This window comes from Peromyscus californicus, unplaced genomic scaffold, assembly GCF_007827085.1.
Source record: "Peromyscus californicus insignis strain IS unplaced genomic scaffold, ASM782708v3 Scaffold_8__1_contigs__length_139910024, whole genome shotgun sequence".
NCBI classification, from domain to species: Eukaryota; Metazoa; Chordata; class Mammalia; order Rodentia; family Cricetidae; genus Peromyscus; species Peromyscus californicus.
The window spans coordinates 92,507,765-92,516,799 of record NW_026294606.1 but is presented as its reverse complement, the minus strand read 5'-3'; the positions used below and the strand labels follow the sequence as shown (position 1 = coordinate 92,516,799).

Below are 9,035 nucleotides of genomic sequence, written 5' to 3'. Positions count from 1 at the left end.
CAACTTGACACGCTCTAGAATCACCTGGGAAGAGAGCTTCAATTGAAGAATTATCCAGATCAGGTTGGCTTGTATGTCTGTCTGTGGGGGATTGTCTTGTTCATTAATGTAGAATGACCCAGCCCATTTTGGGTGTTACCATTCTGTAGGAATAGTGTCCCTACCAGTATAAAAGAGGAGACTGCTGGCTGAGAGCAAACAAGCTAGTACCTAGGCATTAATTCTTTCTGCTCTTGGATGTGATTAAGTTTCCGCCTTGACTTCCCCAGATAATGGACTAACTTGGAATTGTAAGACAAATAAATTCCTCCCCACTACTGTGGCTTTTGGTCAGGATATTTTTGTCACAACAGCAGAAATAAAAACAGAATACAGTGTATGCTTGATGGTGAGAAACCAGACACTATCCTCCAAACATCAGGAACAAAGTAAGGATATCATTTCTTTTTCTTTTTTTTTTTTTTTTTTGATTTAATGAAGTTTTATTTTTCCAAATGTACAGCTGATTGAACCTGTTCAAGCATCTTCGCCAGCAGCTGGGGCATCTCCACCCTTTGTGTTTCTGGTGTAAATTACTTGGGCTCTGTGCTTTGAAACCAGCTTGATAAGTCCTTTACTAAGTAGCTCCTGAAGGGCTGCCCTGGCCAAAGAACGACGAATCTTCTGTCTCTCGGAGACCACAGCTGGAGTGATGAGCTTGTGGTTGGGAACCTCCTTACAGAGTTTGTCGTGTGTAGCTTTGTCAAACAGGACCAGATTGTTGAGCTTGTCCCGAGCTTTGCCTTTGGACCACTTCTTCTTTTTGGCCTTGCCACCAGACTTATTTTACTGGGTCTTTGTCTTTTTTGACCGACTTTCCGGCATCTTTCTTCTTCTTGTCATCCTTGGGCGGCATGATGAAGCTCGGAGAGTAGCGACGACCACTGCAGCCTCCCTAAGATGTTGGGAAAAAAAAGGATATCATGTCTTAACATTCTTATTCAACATTATTTTAAGTCATGGCCGCTGCAGTGAGACAAGAAAAGGAAACAGACTGTATACACACTGAAAAGGATGAAGTAAAACTTCATTCACAGATTATGTTCTTCTCTATAAAAACATATCCCAAGAACCTGCCGAGAAAAGAATAGCCAGACCTCAATGACTATAGCTAGTTAACAGACTATCAGACCATGAGTAATGGTTACAGATTATCTTAAAGTAGGTAAGATAAGTATAAGCTTCATATGCAAAAACAACAGATGCCGAAGGAGCTGTAAGTGGATGCAAACGCATCATGCACTTATGGGCCAGATGGTGCATGTATGAGTAGCCATCAGACCATACATTCATGGGATAGAATACCCAGATATGTATAGCCATCAGACCATACATTCATGGGATAGAATACCCAGATATGAATAGCCATCAGACCATACATTCATGGACTGGAATACCCAGGTATGAGTAGCTATCAGACCATACATTCATGGACTGGAATACCCAGATATGAATAGTCATCAGACCATACATTCATGGACTGGAATACCCAGATATGAATAGTCATCAGACCATACATTCATGGGCTAGAAGACCCAGGTAGGAACAGCTATCTATAGAGTCAGTGCTGTCTCAGCCAACATCTCAGCAGACTGCTTTGTGGGTAGTGATAGTGACTTGACTTTTCTTTTATTGAAAATAGGTACTTACATAATACACTCTGCTCATGGTTCCCCTCCCTCTACTCCTCTCAGTTTCTCCCCACCTCCCCTCCCGTCCAGATCCACCCCTTTCTGTCTCTCATTAGAACACAAATGGGCTTCTGGGAGATAATCATAAAATGAAAGTGTATAATAAGTTAAAACAAAAACAAGCACATTGGAATAGGATAAACAAACAGAAGGGAAGGATTCCAGGGAAACAGACATAGACAAAGACCGGCTCATTTGCACCCTCGGGAATCCCATAAAAACACAAAAGCAGAAGTCCTGATATATACGCAAGGGGGAAAGACAGGAAGGGAGGGAGAAAGAGAAAAATATTTTAAAAGAGTGAAAAAAAAGTCCTCACATTACATTATGAGACAAAGAACTCCCAGAGATGCCATTGATGTTGTTGTCTATCGGCCAGGTGCTGGGCATGTGGCCTGCCCGTAAGAATAGTTTGTTTCCCCAGTGAGAACCTCTTGGAGAAAACTAAATTTTCATTTGCAAGTGGTTATCATGTGGAGATAGCTTCTGTGTTAGGGATGGGTGTGTGTGTCCACTTCTCCTTTCAGCTCTAGGACCCATTTGGTGCAGACCTGGGCAGGCCCTGTGCATGCTGCCTCTGTCTCTGTGAGTTCATATGTCCTTGACCATGTTGATTTAGAGAGCCTTGTTTCCTTTATGTCCTCCATCCACTCTTGCTCACTCTTTCCACTTCCTCTTCCATAGGGTCCCCTGATCCCTCAGGTAAGGGATTTGATGGAGTCATCCTATTTACATCCTATTTAGTGCTGAATGTCCCAAGTTCTCTCAGTCTCTGAATAGTGTCTGGCTGCGGGTTTCTGTACCTCTTCCTATCTACTGCAGGAGGGAAGCTTCCCTGATGATGGATGAGCAAGGCACTGGGGATAAGTGATTTAAAGTTTATGTGGAAAGGCTAAAAACAACAACACCCAGAAAAATCAGTACTCAAGCAGCAGAACAAAACCTGGGGACTTAAGACTTGATTCTAAAACTTATATGTCTATAGTAATCAAGACAGTTAGTGACTTAAAAGAGTATACACAGACTGACAGAAGGAACAGGGAGCCCAGAAATTGTAACTGGATGAGTGATTATGAGGGCACAGGAAATTTAATAAATGGTGCTGAGCCCAATATCAGTTTGCCTAAAAACTATATGTGATGAAATCTACTTACATTAAAGAATATATATGTAAGATGAAAAACTATAAAACTTGTAGAAAAAAAAACTATATAATCTCTATGACTTTGGTTTGGTGAACATGTTTTGATGTAACACCAAAAACACATCTGTGAAATGATACATTAATTTGGACTTCATTAAAACTGAAAACCTTGTTCTTGTGCTGGACAGATGGCTTAGGGGATAAGTGTATGTGCTCTCACAGAAGACCCAAGTTCAGTTAACAGTACCCATATTGGTCAGGTTACAACCATCTGGAACTCCAGCTCCAGGGCATCTGATGCCCTCTTCTGACCTCCATAGGCTACACACACACACACACACACACACACACAAACACACACACACAATATTTTTATTAGGACTCTTTTTCTCCTACAGGGTTGCCTCTTCCAGCCTTGATATGAGGATTTGTACCTAGTCTTATAGTAACTTGTTATACCATGCTTGGTTGATATCCCTGCTCTTTTCTAAAGGTAAATGGAGGAGGAATGGATCTGGAGGTGGGGGTGGAGGCTGGGGGAATGGGGTGATGGTAGAGGGAGGGGAAACTGGTCAGGATGCAATGTATGAGACAAGAATAAATAAATAAAATATTTTTTGAGAAAAATAAAGAGAAGCAATTGTGAATTTTTATAGTGTTTGTTCATAGTTGGAAAAAACCTTGAATCAATCAAGATATTCTTAAATGCATGAGTGAATAAAACAAATTTTAGCAGATCTATGTAATCAAGAATTATTTATCAATCAAAAGGAATGAGTTATTGAACCATGCAAAGATATGGATGGATCTTAAACTCAGATTGCCAAATGAGAGAAGTCATCTGAAGCATAATAAATATTACATGATTCCATTAATATGACTTACTGGAAAAGACAAAACTGTAGAGACAGTAGCTATTGAGGAATTGCCTGAAGAGGGAGGAAGGGGTTGTGTGAGTCAAGGGGGTACATTTGGGGGCTAGGGAGATGGCTCAGTCCATGAACTGCCGCCATACAAGCGTGAGGACTCAGCATGATGGCTTATGACTGGAATCCCAGTGCTGGAGAGGCAGAGACAGGAGGATACCAAGGACTTGCCAGCCAGCCAAACAGAATTGGTGAGCTCTAGGTTCAGTGAGAAATCCTGGTTCACAAAATAAGACGAAAAGCAATGGAGGAAGATGCCTGGCCTCTACGTGTGTGTGCACATGTGTGTGTAAACACACAAACACACATGCAAGCATATCTGCACAAATGAAGATATACACATATCACATACACCACATAACAAAAAAGGGTAGGCGCTCAGAAGTAGATCTATTCTGTGTGATATGCTAATAGTTGGTGATAACACTGCCATGTGCTAAAATCAACAAGTTTATAGCTCACAGAATGGTCCTAAGTGCAGGCCAATAAAAAAATACCATTTTGTGATTTGTAGGATCTAGAGATGGAATGAAAAATATACCAGAAGAATATGACCATATTGCATATTGTATGGAAGGTATGGGACAAACTCATTGGAAGTGGTAAGTGGGGGAAACACTGCTGGTATAACTTTGCGTTTGGGGATGAGTGGGCCTACACGTAGATGCATACCTGTGCTCCAGGTGATAAAGTTGTACTCAGGGGGTGGATTGTTAAATCTCTTCTTAATGAATAGTTAAGGTAATAGGAGCGATGTTTGCTAATGTTGGTTTTGGAGGCCAGAGACAAGCAAGGGGTCACAGCTGGGATGGCTATGAATGAATGGACTGGGGCTGGGACCTCAGGATGTCCACATATATAGCTTATAGGTAATAAGATAGATAGCTATGTGTATGTATTCGTCCTAGTTTCCTTCTGTTACTGTGATAAAACACTATGAAAAAAGATTGTGGAGGATAGGGTTTACTTGGCTGACACTTCCAGGTCACTGAGGGAAGTCAGGGAAGGAACTTAAGCAGGGACATGGTGGAACATTGCTTACTAGCTTGCTTCCTGGCTCACTCAGACTCATGTTCAGTTAGCTTTCTTATACAGTCCAGGACTACCCACTTAGGGAATGGTGCTGCCCACAGTGGGCTGGGCCCTGCCATATTAATTAACCAAAATAATTTCCCACAGATATGCTCACTGACTAATCTGATCCAGGCAATTCCTCAAATGAGATTCCTTCTGTGTTGACTCTAGGCTATGTCAAGTTGATAGTTAAAGTTAAGTAGGACAGTACGTTCTTAAATAAACTAAATATATGTGCTGATACAATATACATGCACATAGGTCTTTCCTTTCTCTATCCACCAGTAGAGTCTGAGGCCAGTAGCAATGAACATGTCTTACACTCAGATTTTGACTTCGATAGTCTTCCAAACTAAATCAATGAGGACTCATTGGAGAAATGGCTAATTCTAGTATTGAGCAAGGCTATACAAGATGAGTACAGAGCATCTTGCCTCACCATAGAATAAGGAAGTGCTCATTATAGGGGGTCTGTGAAAGGGGCAGAGGAGGTAGGTGACAGCACTTCCAGTGGCTAGAGCTAGAGCAATTTGAACAAAAGATGCTTTATACTAGATTATAAAACAGGTTAAGAATAAATGCCCAGGTCCCTGTTGTTATGAACAAATGATTGATTGATCGAATGAATAAATAAAATAAGTAAGTAAATAAATGCAGGAGATGAGACACGGCTCCATACAGATGAATTCTAGATCAGGCACATGCCCATCCTTGAAATGCGAACTGCCCAAAGTGACCTCCTAAGGAAGCCTGCAGTGTGGGAAGAGGTAGGCAGGTGTCTTCTGCACGGGGGAGGAGAGTTCCTTTTCTTTGGAGTGCGGCCACTGTTGGGTTACACATGCCCCTAAAAATAAATGGAGGACATGAAGTTGGAAGGGAGATGTGTTTGGGGAGGTCCCAGGGGGAGTTGAAGGGAAGGAGTGAGGATGGATATGATCAAGTTACATGGCAATAATATATAAAATTTTCAAAGAAGAAATGCAAAGGATAGTGAACAAAAACTTTAAAAATTAAAATAAAAAGTTCGCTAGAAGGAGGGAGACAAGGAAGTTGGGAGGGAGAAAGAGGAAAGGGGTGTAGGGGAGAGATCTCCCCCAGGGCTGTTGGCATGGGAAGGAGTGTGTGGGGGGGTGTTAAGCAGCCAAGTCTGTGAGTTCGTAATAGGTTCCCGCCACCTCCCAGTCCTACCAGGGGTTCCAGCAGTGAACAGTACAACAGAGCCTGTCCTGCTGAAGGGAAGACTTTTGGAGGGCTATTCTGTTCTCTAAGCTCACAAACTCCCAGGCAATTCCAACTCTCTCCATTTGCCTGAGTGAAGTTGAAGCTGCAAACCCCTGTGGGTGATCTTAAGGAGACAGAGGATGGCTTGATGAGGTGGAGGATGAATGCAACAAACGATTCAAGGTCATCTAAGGTTATTTCAGCAGTGTACTCTAGTTCCCTTCACGGTGAGGATGAGCTACTAACCCACAGGGGCAGTGCCAGCAGAGAGCAGAAAGCAGAGCCAGGATTCGTGCCTGGATTGGGTGGCCCCCAGCTCGTTGCCTAATACTGCACATTCTGCTGAAGGTTCTGGAACTCTTACAGGACCAGGAAACCAAGAAAGATAGCTCATGTCTTCCTGAAACCTTGACAGGCTAGCAAGGGATATTTAAACAATGTCCTGAACCTCCCTGGAGGGAAAATCTATGAAGTTCCTATAGAGAAATCCATTCATGATCCATGCCTCTAGGAGAAAAGATATCCTGTAAATACCTATGTAAATCAATGGTCCTTTGTACTAATCAGTGCTGTACATTTGAGCTAACATTATCCAGTTGGCCCCTGGCTTCTCAGGCTGGGGAAGAGCAGAGGCCTAGCAGGGGCTTTGCCTCATCTCATGCAGGAAAAGTGTCTAGGAAAATGTCTTGTCTGGCAAGCTGTGGCCATGAATACCTATTTTCCATATTACCTCCAGGACTAAAGGTCTGTATCTGCCCTATTAAATGATTTCCAAGTGATTTCTCCAAAGGTACAGGGCTGCCTGAGGAGTCATTGCTGATGTGGGCTTTATAACCTTCACTCATAATTGAATGGGGCCCATTTCTTAAGGAAAGTGATAGAACAAGGTGCAGGCAACTGATCGTTAGAAACAAATGGTGGAAAGGCAGAGCAGAGATCATTATTCCTAACTGTCGACATTATGAACTGGGAGGGGGCTGGGGGGCGGTGAGTGCTGCCAAATGCCACTTCTCTCCACCAGGTGCAGACAAAAGTCAGTGCTACTGTTAGTGGGTTGAGTTGGGACTCTCCGCAGTCTCTGGTTTGAAGCCCTTTTGCCCTCTGTTTCCACAGCTTCCTTCTTGTTCTTCTTCTGCCCAGAGTTCTAAGTGCCCTCCATTGCCTGTTGCATGTCAGGGAGCTGCTGTAACAATTAGCTCTAAACTCTCAGAGGCAAAAGCCAATGCAGGTTTATATCTCCAATGTGAAGAATCACATTTTTCTTCTATGTCATCTGGAACGCATGGTTTCCAGGAGGAAAGAGGTCTATGGATGCACATGCAGTCTTAACTCCCTCTGCCTAAAAGAGCCATGTATAATTACTGTCTCAGTTAGGGTTTCTACTGTTGTACAGAGACACCATGACCATGGTAACTCTTCTAAAGGAAAACATTTAGTTGGGGCTCGCTTACAGGTTCAGAGGTTTAACTTGTTATTGTTAGGGCAGGAAGTATGGTGGTACACAGGCCAACATGTTGCTGGAGAAGAAGCTGAGAATTCTACATCTGGATCAGCAGGCAGCAGGAAGAGAGAGACCCTGAGCATGGCTTTTGCATCTGTAACCCCAAAGCCCACCCCCAGTGACACACTTCCTCTAACAAGGACACACCTCCTAATAATGCCACTCCCTGGTGACCAAAGTTCAAGTACATGAGCCTATGGTGGTCATTCTTATTCAAACCACCACAATTGCTATGCAATAGTTTTTGGTTAAATCTGGTCACATGGTCACAACCCAAGTGCAGGGGATGCTGAGAAGTGGAGGAGTACATGGCTAATGGGTGAGCACTATATACCAGTCTTTGACTGATACCTGAGATCACTTTTGCAGGTGATAAGGAAAACTGACAGACTAATCACAGTAAAACTAATTCTTAATCTGTAGAAGTGCACTGTCCAATGGGGTCATCACCAGTCCCGTGTAGTAGTTGTGATGGTCAGTTTTAATTGTTAACTTGACAACATCTAGACTCACTGGAAGATGGGCCTCTGAGCAAATCTGTGGTGGATAATCTTGATTACATGAGTGGAGGTGGGACAACTAGTCCACTGTGGATGGCACCATTCCCTAGGCAAGGGATCCTGGATTGTGTGAGAGTGGAGAAAGTGAGATGAGCAAGCAAGCATGATCCCCCCGTGTTCAGATAACCAGTGCAGCATAACCAGTTTCCTTAAGCTTCTCCCACTATGACTTACCTGCCATAATGGACCATAACCTGAAGCTGTGAGAACATAAACCCAGTCTCCCCTTAAGCTAATTTTGTCTGAGTATTTTAGTAATAGGAAAGGAAACTAAGACAGTGGTTATTTTATTTAAATGTAAATCAATTTAAATTAAATAAAATGAAAAATATGGTTTTTGTTAAATTAGCCACATTTCCAGTGTTCAACAGCACATATGCCTAGTCACTACTATTATTGGACAACAGAGAATTTCCATGATTACAGATTACAGATTTTTCTAATATATGCTAAAATGTTCAAGACTATTATAAAATGTTTTAGAACAAGTGTTAGATTGTAAATCTAACAGCTTTCAAGAAGGTTATTCAGGTCTCTGGCTATGGTCTTCTTTGTGAAAATCAGCTCCATTGCTACAGTTTGGCAGAAAGACCTCTGATTTTAGCTGCTTTACAGGCTTCCAGGTAAGTCTGAACTGAAGCAATAGATGGCATGGCTAAAAACATTTGCCAGCTCCTAAAACTATGTAAAGAGTATCCAGGAACATAGACATCTGAGTTGAAATCCATGTCTTTCTACTTAGAAGCTGTGAGAACTTGGACCCATTAAACCGATCATCAAAGATATTGATTTACCATCTGTAAAGGCTGAGATGAAAACATTCATCCACCTCAGAATGCTGTGATGATGGCGGTGGGAGTCAGTACAGGATGGAGTGTT

The 9,035-nt window shown here is 42.4% G+C and overlaps 1 pseudogene; it reads right to left on the bottom strand.

The window, feature by feature from the left end:
* Positions 1-462: 462 nt before the first annotated feature.
* Positions 463-910, bottom strand: LOC128103963 (40S ribosomal protein S25-like; annotated as a pseudogene).
* Positions 911-9,035: the final 8,125 nt, after the last annotated feature.